General features: G+C 44.6%; 1 long non-coding RNA gene across 1 annotated transcript; it reads right to left on the bottom strand.

Moving 5' to 3' along the window:
- Positions 1-8109: 8109 nt before the first annotated feature.
- LOC125906682 (uncharacterized) lies at positions 8110-8916 on the bottom strand. Its single transcript, XR_007452042.1, has 2 exons — positions 8441-8916; positions 8110-8365 (listed from the first exon to the last, which is right to left on the bottom strand). It is a non-coding gene; the product is annotated as an uncharacterized LOC125906682 (long non-coding RNA).
- Positions 8917-18359: the final 9443 nt, after the last annotated feature.

Here is an 18359-nt window from a genome sequence, read left to right as displayed (position 1 = left end):
TGACGTGGCTCTGCACCGCTTTCAGTTCTTCCAGCATACCTCGTTGGACTTGAGATATGCTGTCGTCTTTCTGTTCGGTGTTCATGTTAGCTAGCTTGCGGTGTAAGCCTTTGTGTTTGGCGCGTAGACTTTGGATATACTTTGAAGAGTTTGGCTGCGACGCTTCACGTCCTTCTTGAAGATTGGCTTGTGCCATTTCGTCGCCTTGCTGTTCTTCGATGATAAGATGATCTTCTTCTTCTACAGGAGGTGCACGTGAGATAGACATTGGGCAAGTCTAATCTCCACGTGTGCTGACGATGATCGCTGTTATCTTTGTTGCACTTGAAGTGGGACCAACCCGCCTGGGTGTCCGCCGAGGATGCAATCCGTCCGATTGCCAAAGATGGAACCAACCCGCCCAGTTGTCCGTCGAGGATGGGACCAACCCGTCCGGTTGTCCGTCGAAGATGCAATCCGTCCGATTGCCGAAGATGGGACCAACCCGCCTGGGTGTCCGCCGAAGATGGGGCCAACCCGTCCGGTTGTCCGTAGACGATGGGACCAACCCGTCCGGTTGTCCGTAGAAGATGGGACCAACCCATCCGGTTGTCCGTAGAAGATGGGACCAACCCGTCCGGTTGTCCGTCGAGGATGGGACCAACCCGCCTGGGTGTCCGTAGAAGATGGGACCAACCCGCCCGGTTGTCCGCCGAAGTAGCAACCCTTGTTGCCGAAGATGCACTCCGTCCGATTGCCGAAGATGGGACCAACCCGCCTGGTTGTCCGCCGAGGATGGGACCAACCCGCCTGGGTGTCCGTTAAGGATGGGACCAACCCGCCCGGTTGTCCGTAGAAGATGGGACCAACCCGTCCGGTTGTCCGTCGAGGATGGGACCAACCCGCCTGGGTGTCCGTAGAAGATGGGACCAACCCGTCCGGTTGTCCGCCGAAGATGCAATCCGTCCGATTGCCGAAGATGAGATCAACCCTGGTTGGTTGTCTCCTGGTGATGAACGCACCTGGTTGCGTTATCCGGTTCGAAGGACCAAAATGTAGGTTTCTACGGCCTACTCCGTCTCGTGGACTGTATTTTTAGAAAGGGGAGCAGTACTCCCGAGCAAAAGCCTTGAAAAAGGCTGGCACCCCGATGCAAACGTCCGCCTAACAACGGATATTGCCAAAGGGGTCTGGCCACTCTTAATGAGAATCGAATTTCTCAAGAAGAGCAATGCTCACAAAAAATTGGAGGAAGAACTAAGTATTAACACTGGAATTCTAACTCGATTTATTGGTGATTTCTGGGGGGTTCTTATCAGGAGCCGACGTGCTCCGTTAGCGATACATACATTTTCCTGTTTAATTCCTGTTAAGTTGGCAATATTCCAACTGGATTCTGGACTGGAACTGGTTTAAATGGGAATTCTGTCTAATGGGAAAATACATGTGATGCGTATTGCCTATGCATAGGCGTTGTTAATTCATTGCCTAACTTGCGGGTGTGTTCTGCCTATCTCAAAATCCAACAGTCGTTTTTATATGATGTGCGTATACTGAGAAGAATTAGTGGTAAATATTTAATCCAGCATACGGGGTCCTCGCAGGCTTTTATTGCTCCTTTCAAATGACGATGGAAACGTTCCACTTTCCCATTAGATTGCGGGTGGTACGCGGTAGTTTTTATGTGATGGGTTCCCAATAGTTGTGTAAGTTCTTAGAATAATCTAGATTTAAATTGCTTTCCTCGATCTGTTGTGATAGTAATAGGACAACCAAATCGTGAAATGTATTGTTCAACAAATACCTTTGCTATGGTTGTTGCCGCAATATCTGTTATGGGAAAACATTCAGGCCAACGGGTAAAGCGATCCACAATAGTGAGTAAATATTGTTTTTCCTCTGAAGGAGGCAAAGGACCGACAATATCCATATGGATGTGATCGAATCGGCCTTTCGGTATTGGAATAGTGTCAAGGGTAGAACGAGTGTGACGAACCACTTTTGATTTTTGACAATTGTTGCAAGCTTTGGTCCAATTTGCAACATCTCCGATACTTACTTACTTATCCGGCGCTACAACCGCTTTGCGGTCTTGGCCTGCCTCAGGAGTGTCCGAAACTGCTCACGGTCTCGCGCCTTCGTCTTCCAGTCCATTATCCCGGCCTTAATGGCGGACGCCTCCACGCCATCTTGCCACCTCAATTTGGGCCTACCACGCCTCCTCTGTCCTTGTGGACGGCCTAAAAAGACTTTACGGGCTGGGTCGTCAGTATCCATGCGTACAACATGGCCAGCCCACCGGAGTCCGGCGAGCTTAATACGCTGTACGACAGTGAGGTCGCCGTACATCTCGTATAGCTCGTCATTATAGCGGCTCCTCCATTGTCCTTCCACACATACGGGGCCAAGTATCCTTCTGAGCATCTTCCTCTCGAACGCGTCTAAGAGGGCTTTTTCAGATTTGGACAGTGCCCATGTCTCAGAGGCTTATGTGAGTACTGGTACTATATAGGTACTATATAGTCCCAGCTTCGTCCGTCGTGACAGGTTCTTTGAGGTGAACTGCTTTTTCAGGCTGTAGAATGACCGGTTGGCAACCAGCATCCTTGCGCGCAACTCAACTTCCATACTGTTGTCGTTGCTGACCTTTGACCCAAGATAGGTGAATTCTGGGACGACTTCAAAAGTGCGTTCACCTATCTGTACATCATGCCTACGTAGATTCGGATTATTTATTGGTAGGTCCACTGATGTTGCCACCATCAGTTTGGTCTTTGCCTCGTTTATCTGCAATCCGAGGTTCTCTGCCGCCTGCTCAATCCCTTGGTAGGCTTCTGCTACATAGGAGAGCCGCAGACCAATGATGTCTATATCATCAGCGTATGCCAGGATCTGGGTTGACTTATAGAAGATGGTTATAGAAGATGGTCCACCCTCGAGTCGCGGATGGCCCTCTCTAGCGCCAGGTTGAATAGGAGACAGGCAAGTCCGTCCCTCTGGCGCAGACCCTTGGTGGTAGCAAAAGGTCCTGAGAGTTTTCCATCCACCCTCACCTGGCATGTGACGTTGGTCATAGTCATTCTAACTAGCCTTATCAGTTTGGCCGGGATTCCAAATGAGCTCATGGCGTCGTACAGTTTTACCCTGGGTATGCTATCGTATGCGGCTTTGAAGTAGTGGTGGGAGCTCGGAATCGGACCTACCCGATTCCGATTCCGTGTTGGGAATCAATTCCGGAGCCGATTCCGATGCTGGAATCGATTCCGATTCCGGAGCCGATTCCGGAGTCGATTCCGGAGCCGATTCCGGAGTCGATTCCGGAGCCGATTCCGGAGCCGATTCCAGAGCCAATTCCGGAGCCAATTCCGGAGCCGATTCCGGAGCCGATTCCGGAACCGATTCCGGAGCCGATTTCGGAGCCGATTCCGGAGTTGGCTCCGGAGCCGATTCCGGTGTTGACTCCGGAGCGAAATCAGTCCGGGAATCTCCATGCGAATGGATCTTTTACAAGTAAATTTGGATTTTTGTGGTTATCAATACGTAGTATGATTGGACCCAAACCCCTTTTTTATCGCGATGCCGAAACTGACTCCTTTTGGTAGCCGATTCTAATTTATGAGCCATTTCCGATTCGATAGCCGACTTCGATTCCGGAACCGATTCCGATTCCGGAGCCGATTCCGGAGTCGATTCCGGAATCATCTTTGGAGCCGATTCCGGAGTCGATTCCGATTCCGGAGCCGATTCCGGAATCGATTCCGGATACTGATTCCGGACCTACTAGCCGGAATCGATTCCAGAAAACTGCGGAGCTAGCCGGAATCGATTCCGACAAAAACTTCATTTTTCCATCACTACTTTGAAGTCTATGAAGAGATGGTATGTGTCGTGTCTGTATTCAGCCATCTTCTCCAAGATCTACCGCATGGTGAAGATCTGATCACTGGTTGATTTTCCGTTTCGGAATCCTCTTTGATAGTTTCCGACTATCTCTTCGACGTGCGGGACAAGGCGATCCTGGAGGATCTGGGAGAATATTTTATAGGCGGTATTCAACACCGTAATACCCCTGTAGTTGTTGCAGTCCATCCTATCTCCCTTCTTGTATATGGGGTAGATGATGCCGAGATTCCAATCACAAGGCATCGATTCGCTATCGCACACCTCAGTAACAATTTGATGAATCTCATTTTCTAGTCGTGCACCTCCATTCTTGATCAGTTCGGCTGCAATTCCGTCGGTTCCGGGTGCCTTGTTATTTTTCAGCCGACGGATAGCCTTTTGTGTTTCTTCTATGCTAGGTGGCAGTAGCATGACACTATCTGCTAGTGGCGCTTCTAGCTGTTCGCTAAACTGGTCATTGAGTAATTCATCAAAGTACTGAGCCCACCGCGAGAGGACCTCTGGCTGGTTACTGACCAGATCTCCATCCTTGTTGCGACAGCAGGTTACCTTAGGTACAACGTTGTTTCGGTGACCTGCTATCGCTTGGTAAAACTTTCGTGTTGGTCCGTACGCCTCTCTGGCTTGCTCGAGTTCACGCATGTTTTGCTCTTCCAAAGCATGCTTCTTGGAGCGGTGAACTCGTTTCTCTTCGCGTCTAAGCCGTGAATATTCCTCTGCGCATGCCCGCGTTCTATGCCGTTGCTGCATTGCTCGGTATGCAGTATTCTTACGTTCGGTCACTTGTCTGCATTCATCGTCGAACCAGCCAGATTTGGTGTTGCCACGACGTGGTGGGAGTATATTTCTTGCAAAGTTTATTTTTTGTTTTTAGAGCGTTCCACCTCTCGCTCGTAGTTTCGTATCTGTCTTCTGGTAGTAGAGACTCTTCTAAAGCAGTTTTGAATTCCTGTTGGACAGCAATGTCCCTTAGAGAGTCCGTGTTGAGCCGAGGCTGCGTGTTTTCTCCGCCCCCATTGGCGCGGGGGCGGGCGATTCTACAACGTATCACTAAGCCAACCAAGTAGTGATCGGAATCGATATTGGCTCCTCGATAAGTTCTGACGTTTAACAGGCTCGACTGTCGTCGGCGGCTTACTAACACGTGGTCGATCTGGTTGAAGGATTCTCCACGCGGGTGCGCCCATGTAATCTTGTGGATTTTCTTGCGCGCAAATTTGGTACTTCCTACAACCAGATTGTTCGCTGCGGCGAACTGGACCAATCTACTATCATTATACTACCATACCATCTCCGTTCATAGAAGGCCAGAAAAATCTTTCAGAAACTAATTTTCTTGATGCTCGAATACCGGGATGTGATAGTTTGTGAATATTATCAAATGTGGCTTTTCTTAAAAGTTCAGGGACATATAATCTGTTTTTGCCAGGGGATGTTTCGTAGAATTATTCTGTGTCAGCTGTTTTGATTTTTCGTAGCTGAAATTTTGAACTGTTATCCTGATCAGAACTTTTAAGTAGTATTTCAAGTTGTTTATCACTTTTTTAGTATTCTTGGAACGTGCTTTTGGTGATATCGGTTATTGAGTTTGCCTCACCGATCCTTGATAAAGTATCCGCGACCACATTAATGTCCCTGGAAATGTGTTGAATGTCGGCGGTAAATTGAGATATGAAGTCAAGATGCCTATTCTGTCGAGGAGATTTTTCTGCTTTGGATGTCAGAGCTGTTGTTAATGGTTTGTGGTCAGTGAAAACTGTAGAAGACCTACCTTCGAGGAAATATCGAAAATGTTTTATGCCAAGAACTATTGCCAATAATTCCCTGTCAAAAGTGGAATACCTTTGCTCTGTGAGTGTCATTGTTTTTGAAAAGAAAGCTAATGGTTCCCACTGTCCATTGTTGTGTTGCTGTAGGACCGCACCCACTGCAAAATTAGATGCGTCTGTTGTGAGTGACTATACCGCGTTTGGTTTAGGGTGAGCTAGCATTGTAGCATTGCTAAGATCATGCTTCACTTGCTGAAGCGCTTGCTCACATTCTGCAGACCAGATGAATTGTGGTTTAGTTTTTTTGTTGCTTAGTTCCGCTATTAAATTGTGTAATGGTTTGAGTTTATCAGAAACTTTTGGCAGAAAACGATGGTAATAGTTGATCATTCCTACTATTCGTTGCACTTGTTTTAAATTGTTAGGCGTTGGAAATGATTGTATTACCTGTACTTTTTCTGCACTCGTAATTCCTTCGGCTGAGATGGTGTGGCTCAAAAATTCTATTGACGGAACTCCCAAAACGCATTTAGAAAGTTTGACCTTGATGTCGTGTTTGGCTAGATGTTTGAATACCTCATGCAAATGTGAGGTGTGCTCTTCTTGTGATTTGCTAGCTATTAGAATGTCGTCAATATATACGAAAATAAAGTCAAGATCTTGAAAAATATTGTTCATGAACCGTTGGAAAGTTTGACTTGCGTTTCTCAGACCAAACGGCATTCTAAGAAATTCAAACAGTCTAAATCGGGTTGTTATGGCGGTTTTGTATATGTTTGGCGTCATATACAGGCGGTCCCCGAGATACACGGTACCTCTTATACGCGGATTCGGAGATACACGGTTTTCTAAATTTGACAATTCTTTGAGCAAATTGTACTGATTTGACACATCAATTTTAAATTGCCAAATAATTTCCGTTTTGATCGAATGTTAAAAACTATTTCAAATGGTTTAAAACTGTTATATTCAGTCAGAATCATATCAACTAATTCATAAAGTAACTATAACCTCCCCCCACTTGCAAAATTACACGAACATTACTAATATTTTAGCTGGAAACCACGAGATTCGACTTACGCGGAAATTCGAGATACGCGGTATTTTGTGGCCGTTTTCGGTCCCCATTAACCGTGTATCTCGGGGACCGCCTGTATTTTGAATTTTGTTCACTGGGTGACTGCAGGCAACTGACAGCTGTCAACGTAGCATGTGGCTTTTGACAGCTCCCGTTTCCGGCACCTCTCTCTGCTGGATCGTAAAACGAAGTGGTTTAGAAACACAACGTAGGGAAGAATTTTATGTGAAATACCGTTCTAATAAAGATGAGCCTTGAATTAAAACATGGTGCTTGGTGACCAGGATGTTTCTGATGTGATTTAACACAAAGGCAAGTAAAGAACAAGGTATAATTATACGATTCATTAGCGAGAGCAAAGCTTGTGCTGCGGCGTGCCACATTACCGGAGAAAGGGCTACAGACAAACCTGCTCAACGCGTGCGTTTTGGATAATTAAACGATTTCTAGGAGTGGTAGTGTTTTACGATCGAGTTTAATCTTTTAAATAATTGATTGGCTACCTAATTTCGGGGAAAGAAGTTCTCGTAACCTTTCGTTTAATACAAAAGCAGAATATGTCGAAAGCAGTCTCGGAAGAAGAAGAAGATTTTCAGGGCTATGCTGAAACTTCTATAGAAGAAACAGTAATCAATCGTGAAGAAATGGCACAGCCCCGGTACCAAAATCCATGCGACTTTTCGCTAACGGATTGATTAAATGGCGCCCGATTAGACGATCCGATAGAAGCACTTTTCAGGCTTAACGGATTGAGCGAGATACACCGTCGCGGCGACACGATACATGTTGCATACATGTGTACTACATTTTAAGGGCCCCCCTCGCTTTCTTTCGGATTGCAATGAGTTCAGACACACTGAAAACTTCGTTTAACATATTTCATATTCATTTTTTATTTTTCACTTTCTTTTCTGAAGTACATTCTTTCATACACACATCCTCCCCCAGGTATTTTTCGAAGAAACTAAAAAAAAAAACTAACGCACACAACTAGATCCGCGAGAGAGTGCGAATCGGCAAAGAAAAAAAAAAACATACACACACACACCTCCTCCTCCCCTTGGTGTTTTTCGCAAAGTGATCCCGTAGAACGTGAACGCAAAAACACACACACAAAGCACGCAGGCAAGCACACACACACCTCACTCCTCCCCCCCCCCCCACGTGTTTTCGCAAGGTGATTCCGTAGGAGATCGCCAAACAGCAAAAGCACACATACACACAAATACACAGCCACGCACGCATGCAAGCACACATACACACATACACAGCCATGCACGCATGCAAGCACACATACACACACATACACAGCCACGCACGCATGCAAGCACACATACACACACACACATACACACATACCTTCCCCTCCCCCTCTCTTGGTGTTTTTCGCAAGGTGATCCCGTAGGATCTCGTTATGCGAAGCGGCAAAAACACACACAGCCACGCACGCAGGCATGCACACACATACACACACATAGACGCGCGCGCGCACGCACGCACGAACGCACGAGGGAGCGTAAAGGTTCTATACGTTGCCGGTCTCCCCCTCCCGTGTTCTCGTTCTCCGAGAAGACTGATGTGTGCACGTTTGTGCGTGTACCTTTGCCGTCCTGTAAGCTGGAGGATTAGTTCAGCGCTGTTGAAGAAATGAAAGTTAAGAATAAGATTACTCACTCTTTTTTCGTATGCTTTGTGTGTTTTCATAACTTACCTTATTGCAAACAAAATCCGGAATGAATCTCCTCGTTTCGAATATTCCGCATTCGATCACATCCTCGGCGATGCTCGACACCATCAGTGGATGAAAGCAGGAAAAGAAACAAATAAAAGCATCAGTCACCATCAACATCACTTTACTCTCACACTTTTACATCGGTCTATGAGTCTTACCTTTTCAATTTCACCAAAACAAACAGCGATGGAACCAAATCCAGAACACCAAAATCACACACGATTTCTGGAGCAAACCAACACATCCTCCCCCTCCAATTGTTTGCCACAGACTGACGTGTGTGTGAGCAGCAATGTTCTTGATGCGGTGAGCAACGGTAAAGCACACACAAGAAGAAGCGAGACGGCTATACGAGTAGCGACTTACGCCGCCGCACAGACAGCGCGCGTCATAATTTTATGCGCGAAAATCTTGAAATTTAAGTTATTCATGACAAATTGTATCGACATTTTCATACTCTGGCGAACTTTTACGAAAAATATGTAAAAACTTAATGTAGTGCATTTAAATTTAGAGCAATATCATTAGCAGAACATAATATTTTGATATTTGTTTGTAAATTCAGATCCTAAGAGCTACTACTTTTTTGAACAATAAGTGTAGAAACACAAATTTTGTCTGAGTCCAGAACAGCAACAGGGAAGATGTCGTACCCTGAGTGTGGAGATGTGTGTGTATGTGGTGAACGTTGCCGCGACAAGCGTGCTTTAGGATACATCGCGTGTAGGAGGGGGTAAAATCGTTTGGCTCATTGAAAATACAGGCAAAGTTGGCGCGAAGAAAACGCAACACTGCGAATTGTATGGAAAATGTTGCGCGTTCAATCCGATTGCCATGCGATTGTCCTGGGGGAGCTTGCTTGTGAAATGGGGATAAATGACAAAGCACACACACAGCTTACCAGTAAAAAGGCACAGAGAGACACCATATTGCGTTCTATCGAGCAAATTGAAAATTTTGCTAACCAAGCAATTGGCATTGAATCTGGTGCAGCAATGACGCGGCTTGATCGCTTAGAAAAATGCTGGGAAGAATTTAAGATGGTTGCAAATGAGCTGCGAATGATAGACGATGAATGCAATGCTGATGAAAATGAAAATTTATTGGATGAAGGGGATGAAAATTGCATGCAAATAGCAGATCTTTTAAGAAAGAAGATGATCGTGCCTCTCGCTCCAACATTACAAGTGAAAGAAAGCGCAAGTGACATTCAAGACAATGCTGAAGAACCAAGCTCCTTTATAAAATTGCCAAACTTGTCCCTTCCTGTTTTCGCAGGAAACTATTATGAATGGCTTCCTTTTCGAGACATGTTGGAAGCAAACATTCATAATAATGCAAAGCTGGCTCCAGTGCACAAGATATCATATTTAAAGCAATCGCTAAAAGGAGAAGCAGCAAGTTTGGTTAATTCCTTTCCGTCAACAGGAGCAAGTTATGCTCCGGCTTGGAACGCGCTCATTGAGAGATACTCAAATGAATATATATTGAAAAAGCGCTACATTAATTCGTTGTTACAATATCCCACGCTAAAGTCATCGAGCCAAAAGGAAATCCACGCGCTAGTAGATACCTTCGAGCGTAATATCAAACTTTTAAAGCAGCTTGGAGAAAAAACCGATGAATGGGGCATGTTGATCATTCAAATAATGCTTTCCAAATTGGATGAAAAAACGCATCATGATTGGGAAAAACACGCTCAAAAAAGTAAAAGCCATAGCATTGATGAGCTGGTAAAGTTCCTTCATACCCAATCTCGAGTGTTAGATGCCGTCACAGAAGATCGAATTCCAATCGGTAAACAGAAAAAGACAATGGAACGTCATTTGGCCATGAACGTAGCATCTAAGATACAGAAATGTGTAAAATGCGGTGAGCAGCATCATCTTCATGCCTGTAGAACATTTCAGAATATGTCGCTAGATGAAAAGTACCAATTTATTACAGAAAAGAGATTGTGCCGAAACTGTTTGCATCCCGTTTCCTTGACGTTTCCTTGACCTGCCGGATGAGATTTAGATGTGCGAAGTGTCACAAAAAACATCACGTTCTTTTACATAGAGATCAAACGAATATAGCACTGCCGGAACAAATGGCAAACTTGAACGTTACCGATGCCATCGATTAATGCAGCAACTTCATCAGCTCAAAATCATGTATTTCTATCTACGGCGCTTGTAATGGTCAGAAATTTGTCCGGAAAATGGAAACTAGCAAGAGCTTTGCTTGATAACGGGGCTCAAGTTAATATTATGTATGAAGCTCTTTGTCGAATGTTGCAATTGACTGGTAAGAGTCGCGGTCAGGAATTGATAGGAGTAGGCACATGTACCGTTCTGACGGCTAAAACCGTTGAGGCAGAAATAGCGTCACGAAACTTAAGCTACAGGCGACGAATGAATTTTTCGGTTCTGCCCAAGATAACAGGCTATCAACCTGAGCGTATTGACACTGCATTTCTAGAAACAGAATTTGAATTAGCCGATCCGGACATAGGCAATGGAAATCAAATCGATCTCTTACTTGGTTCTGAATTTTATCATGAGTTTTTGCAGCCAAGAAACAATGGTACAGTGATGATTCGCAATCCGGTAGGAGGGTTGCCAGCATTTATTGATTCAGTTTTTGGTTGGTTAGCGACAGGAAAAGGCAAAAGAGAAGATCCAAACTCTCACAGTGTTCCACAGTCCATCATGCATGTGGGTGTTAGTTCTTCGCTTGATGACCTGATAGCGAAATTTTGGGAATTAGAGCAAATTCCGGAAGCGATAAAATGGACACTAGAGGAACAAGAGTGTGAAGCTAAATTTCAGCAACAATATCAACGTGATCATACAGGCAGATACATAGTGAAATTACCATACAAATTATCTGGTCGTAGCTAGGGTGAATCCAAATCTTCTGCACTAAAACGATTTCACCATCTAGAGTGTCGTTTTGACCGAGACTCCAAGTTGAAAGAAATGTATTCGGCAGTGATTGATGAGTATATACTTCGAGGTTATCTGAAGAATGTATCCAGCACTTCCGAGGTTCGGATGGAATGTTTCCTACCTCATCACCCTGTATTGAAAGAGTCGAGCACTAGCACAAAGATTCGACCGGTTTTTGATGGATCGGCAAAGACATCAAGCGGCTACTCTTTAAATGATGTTCTGTTGAAGGGACCGGTTATTCAAGAAACATTATTAAATCTTTTGCTACGGTTTCGCCTACAACCAATTGCCATGACGGCTGATATCGAAAAAATGTATTTACAAGTAATGGTCCACCCAGACGATAGACCGATGCAAAGAATTTTGTGGAGGAGTGATCCCACAAAACCAATAGAAACATTAGAACTTCAGCGAGTCACCTTTGGGCTATCACCTTCATCATTTCTAGCCACTCGCGTGTTGCATCAGCTTGCTCATGATGAAGGAGACAACTTTCCAATGGCAAAGGAAGCACTCTTAAACCATTTCTATGTTGACGATTACATTGGAGGTGCTAATACGGAAGAGGAAGCTGCCGAGCTTTACAAACAGCTAGTAGCATTGCTTAGCAAAGGAGGTTTTAGTTTGCAGAAGTGGAGTACAAATTCGGAAAGGTTGTTGGAGAGCATCCCACCCAAAGGCCGTGCTTCAAAGACCGAAGGGAATTTCGTATCTGATGATCCAGTCAAAACCCTGGGTGTTATATGGCTACCAGCATCAGACCATCTGTATGTTCAAGCGAATACGAATGAATTTGTCGAGCCTCTAACGAAAAGAAAGGTATACTCGATGATTGCCAGGTTATTTCATCCTATAGGTTTGGTGGCTCCAATTGTTTCCTGGGCGAAGATAAAGATGCAGAAGTTATGGCTCGACTCTCTTAATTGGGACGATACATTACCAACTGAAGTAATGAATGAATGGAAAGAGTTTCATTCCAATCTTCCTTTACTGTCAGAGTTGAAAATACCCAGATACGTTTGTCTGACAGAACCTACATCAATTCAGCTTCACTGCTTCGCCGATGCTTCTGAAGCGGCATACGGTGCTGTCTTGTATCTGAGATCCGAAGATGCGAATGGACAGCGAAAGGTAGAAATTTTGGCTGCTAAATCGAGACCAGCGCCATTAAAGACAGTAAGCTTAGCCAGACTAGAGTTGTGTGCAGCAGTGATTGCTATCAGGCTATGGCATCATGTTAGTACGGCGTTGAAATTGAATAATATTGAATCCTTTATGTGGAGCGATTCAACTGTCGTCTTACATTGGTTGAAATCTCCATCCCACACATGGGCAACTTATGTGGCAAATCGTGTTTCGCTAATACAAGACACAGGCAAAGGGTGTAGATGGCTGCATGTTAAAGGAAAGGAAAATCCGGCGGATTTGGTTTCAAGGGGAGTTCTTCCCATGCAGTTATTGACATCCACATTATGGTTTCATGGTCCTGCTTGGCTAAGATCATCACAAGAGGAGTGGAGAGGAAATTATTTGTTGGAGGTGCCTTCTGAGGAAATATTGGAGCGAAAGAAGTTAACTGTTGCTACAGCATCCCTTGAATCTGTAGATTGGTTAAAGCGGTTCTCTTGCTACTGGCGGGTGTTAAAATTCACCGCTTATTATCTACGTTGGAAAACGTTTAAAAGAGAAGAGAGCTCAGGAGAAAAAACATTTCTTTCTGCCAACGAGTTGAAGAATGCGAAAGAGATGATTGTACGAATGCTGCAAAACGCATATTTTCCGCAAGAGGTACGAGAGTTGTCGTCTGAAAAATGCGTATCTACGAATTCACGATTGAAATCTCTTCAACCGTACATCGATACCGATGGTTTACTGCGCGTTGGTGGCCGTCTGCGTCAAACGCATATTCCACACTGCAGTAAGCATCCTATAATTCTACCAGGCAACAATCACTTTGCTAAACTAATCGGGGAAACGTATCATAAAAGAACACTGCATGGAGGACCTCGTATTACTTTGGCGGAGATGAGGAAAGAGTATTGGGTGATCAACGGACGCCGTGTTGTAAATTCCGTTTGCAAAGGATGCGTAAAGTGCTTCAGGGCGGATCCCAAGCCAACTATTCAGCCAGCCGGACAACTTCCGTTGTCTCGTGCTACACCCTCACGCCCATTCTCCATAGTAGGTGTAGATTATTGCGGGCCCTTTTATCTAAAACCTGTACATCGTAGGGCAGCTGCACAGAAATCTTACGTAGCAGTATTTGTCTGCTTTGCAGTGAAAGCGGTTCATTTGGAACTAGTTGAAGATCTATCCACACCGGCTTTCCTAGCGGCTTTTCGTCGATTCGTCTCTCGCAGAGGTCTCCCTGCAAAGGTTTATTCCGATATTGGACTTAATTTCCGCGGCGCGAATAGTGAGCTTGTTGAATTGTATCGCCTGCTGAACGATTCCCGCCATATAGAGGCAGTGCATGGAGCGTCTGCCATGAATAACATTGAGTGGCATTTCATACCTCCACGGGCACCCAATTTTGGAGGCTTGTGGGAAGCGGCGGTCAAGTCGTCCAAACGTACTCTGCGAAAACTATTACGCCAACAACGTTTATCGTTTGTTGAAATGACGACCGTGTTGGTGCAAATCGAGGGACAAATGAATAGCCGCCCATTGACACCATTATCAGAGGACCCTGTAGAATTGGATGCTTTAACACCGGGTCACTTCCTCATTGGGACAGCATTGTTGGCCCTTCCTGACAACGATCTTTTGGATGTTCCTGAAAATCGAGTCCGCAAATACCAATTGCTACAACAACTTGTCCAACGTCATTGGAAGCGATGGAAGACGGAGTACTTGTGTGAGCTGCATAACAACAATCAACGGGTTCCCGCCCCTCAACGCGTAGCTGTTGGGCAGATGGTTATTCTGAAGGAAGACAACGTTACCCCGTGTGAGTGGCCGCTAGCTAGGATCGTTGAAGTCCATCCGGGGTTGGATGGGGTAGTTCGTGTGGTTACACTTCGTACCTCACAAGGATTGTTTAGAAGACCAGTGTCGCGTATATGTTTGTTGCCATTTGAAAGATAGGAGAGGTGTAAAGAAATGTAAATTTTTTGGAAAATTTAGGTGGCCGTGATGTTTGGCGTCATATATTTTGAATTTTTGTTCACTGGATGACTGCAGGCAACTGACAGCTGTCAACGTAGCATGTGGCTTTTGACAGCTCCCGTTTCCGGCACCTCTCTCTGCTGGATCGTAAAACGAAGTGGTTTAGAAACACAACGTAGGGAAGAATTTTATGTGAAATACCGTTCTAATAAAGATGAGCCTTGAATTAAAACAGTATACATCTTCCTGGGCAACAGGGATTACATGGTACGCACGAGTGATGTCTAATTTCGAAAAATATGTACAGCCATTTAAATTTATTTATTTATTTATTTATTTATTTAATTAAATTGTCCGCCAAAGGCTTAACAATATGTTGCTTAAAAACTAAGGAGAGGAAGGAATGTACGGGTTAGCGAATTATGGAGTGGGAAGGGTGATAGTGTTGCGAAGGAGGGAGCGGAAACGGGAGGGTGGGATATGGTAGTCGAAGAGATTGGAGTGGTCATTGAAGGTGGCTAACGCTCGTAGGAGTGGGTCATTTTGGCCGTAACGGGTTCGGCAAAATTCAATGTAGAGGGGAGCTCTCGGGCGTAAGGGTCGAGACGGAACATAAAGGGGTATACGCGACAGGAGAGATGGGGAAACAAGGTCAGAGGAGAGAACAAAAATGGACTGGAAGATAGAATATCTGGCTTGGATAGGTTCCAGACTAAGCAGGCGACAACGGACATGATATGGAGGAATAGAAGACTGATTGGGAAGGAAGCGACGAATGGCAATACGGGTAAATTTGCGTTGGACTTTCTCTAGCCTAGCCATGGCAGTGATACCGGGTGGAGACCAAACGACTGCAGCGTATTCAAGAGTGGGACGGACCCAACAGCAGTATAAGGACTTAAGGCACATTGGATCTCTTATCTCGCATGCTAAACGAAGGATTAATCCAAGAGCTTTGTTGGCTTTTTTTAGGACGAATTCGACATGTACATTAAACAGTAATTTTTCGTCCAACCATACACCGAGATCTTTCAATGATGAGACGCGAACAAGTTGAGAGCCATAAATGTAGTAGTTCCAGAGAACTTTGTGGGATGAACGACCAAACGATATGACAGAGCATTTTTGAGGACATAAACGGAGACCATTGAGGCAACACCAATCAGAAAATTTGTCCAGCACATGCTGGAGGACATTACAGTCATGAGGTGAGGCAACAGGTAAAAAGATTTTTACATCATCGGCGTAGAGAAGACAGCTATTTTGAGGGAGCACAGATACACAGTCGTTGACAAACAGTATGAAAAGCAAAGGACTGAGCACACTTCCTTGAGGTACGCCAGAGAGACCTGCGAATGTTTCAGAGAAAGTATCGCAGACACGTACTTTGTAGGAACGGCCAGAAAGGTAAGATCTGAGCCAATCTAAAAGGTAACCTCCGAAGCCGAGTTTCTCAAGCTTAGCTAACAGGAGATTGATTGGTATGCTATCAAAAGCTGCTTTCATATCGGTATATATAGCGTCAATTTGGCTTGCGGATGAAAGAGCCGGATATATAACAGATAATAGACACATAAGGTTTGTAACGGTGGATCTTTTGGGCATAAAGACATGCTGGAGAGGAGATATATAGCTGGAGACAATAGGAGACAGGTACGAATGAACAATCGAATCCATAATTTTGGACATTGAGCATAGTATAGCAATACCGCGGTAATTAGAACATAAAGAGCGATCGTTCTTTTTGTGAATGGGAATAAGAAATGCAGATTTCCATATTGTGGGAACGGAACCCTCTTGGATTGATCTGGAGTAAATACGGGACAGAAGGGGAGCAAGAGACGTTGCACATTGTTTTAATATGGAAGATGGAATACCGTCAGGACCAGGAGAGAACGAAGGCTTCAGTTTACTCATGGCGGCAAGGACACTTTGCGTGGTAATAGGCACATTGTTGCATGAGAAAACATCGGGAGGCGTTGTAGAAAGTCCTTCGGATACAGGGAAAATCTTGAATTCCCAATTCGATGAATTGGGATTCATCGTGGAATCTTGAACGTGTGGCACTGGGTATTTATCGGGCACAGTAATTGCATTCAAACGTCGATAGTCACCGCATGGCCTCCAATCTTGGTCCGATTTTGGAACCATGTGAAGTGGCGATGAAGCGGAAGAGGAAGACACACGGCAAATTCCTAATTCCAGCATGTGCTGGAATTCTACCTGTGCTATTTTCTGCTTCTGAGGATCTAAACGCCGTGGTTTTGAAAACGGCAAAGTGCCTTTTGTTTCTATATGATGAACAACTGTATGATGAACAGGGTTATTGTAATTTGGAGGTTCTGTCAATGAAGGATATTGTTTTATAATGTTACCAAATATGTTAGATTCTATTACAAATTGCTTTGGAGTGGGAGTATCTACGAAAGCCGAAGTCCAAGGCTTACTTGAAGTAGCTTTGTACCATATGTTGTGATGGCACTACCATTTGCTGCTTCTAGCACTTGTTGTTAGGGTTTTGCAACTCGCCCCACTAAATTGTTTGGAATGACGGACACGTCAGCTCCGGTATCTATCAATAATAATAGATATGCGGTAACACTTCAATGTAATTTAACGAAACACGTTACAGTTATAGCAATTCCTAACAAAGAAGCAAATACGGTAGCTAGAGCAGTAATAGAAAAAAATTATGTTAATATATGGCACAAATATTAAAGAATTCAGAACCGATATGGGTATAGAGTACAAAAATGAAATATTTAAAAATATATCAGAAATTCTCCGAATAGAACACAAATTTTCAACGCCATATCATCCACAAACGATAGGAGCTTTAGAACGTAATCACAGATGTCCAAACGAATACCTTAGAATTTTTACAAACGAACACAATAGTGATGGGAAAAATGAAGTTTTTGTCGGAATCGATTCCGGCTAGCTCCGCAGTTTTCTGGAATCGATTCCGGCTAGTAGGTCCGGAATCAGTTTCCGGAATCGATTCCGGAATCGGCTCAGGAATAGGAATCGGTTCCGGAATCGACTCCCGAATCGGCTCCGGAATCGGAATCGGTTCCGGAATCGAAGTCGGCTATCGAATCGGAAATGGCTCATAAATTAGAATCGGCTACCAAACGGAGTCAGTTTCGGCATCGCCATAAAAAAGGGGTTTGGGTCCAATCATACTACGTATTGATAACCGCAAAAATCCAAATTTACTTGTAAAAGATCCATTCGCATGGAGATTCCCGGACTGATTTCGCTCCGGAGTCAACACCGGAATCGGCTCCGGAGCCAACTCCGGAATCGGCTCCGAAATCGGCTCCGGAATCGGTTCCGGAATCGGCTCCGGAATCGGCTCCGGAATTGGCTCCGGAATTGGCTCTGGAATCGGCTCCGGAATCGGCTCCGGAATCGACTCCGGAATCGGCTCCGGAATCGACTCCGGAATCGGCTCCGGAATCGGCTCCGGAATCGGAATCGATTCCAGCATCGGAATCGGCTCCGGAATTGATTCCCAACACGGAATCGGAATCGGGTAGGTCCGATTCCGAGCTCCCACCACTAGAACACAAAGATGACTGGGACGATTGGATAAATTATTATTCATTTGCATATAATACAACGCCTAATTTAGACCACGGTTACACACCATTTGAACTGGTTTTCGGAAGAAACGAGAAAATTTCGACAAATATAACGGAAAAATCTACACCATTGTATAATTACGATGATTACTCAAAATAATTTAAATACAGATTAAAACTAGCTCACGATAGGACTCGAAAACATATACACAAGAAAAACAACTGAAACTACAAGAAAAAATGAAACTACTGAAAGAGCAACAAAAC

This window comes from Anopheles coluzzii, chromosome 2 (genome assembly GCF_943734685.1).
Source record: "Anopheles coluzzii chromosome 2, AcolN3, whole genome shotgun sequence".
Lineage (NCBI taxonomy): Eukaryota > Metazoa > Arthropoda > Insecta > Diptera > Culicidae > Anopheles > Anopheles coluzzii.
Note: the sequence above shows the minus strand (reverse complement) of the source record. Positions and strands in the feature narration are given on the sequence as shown.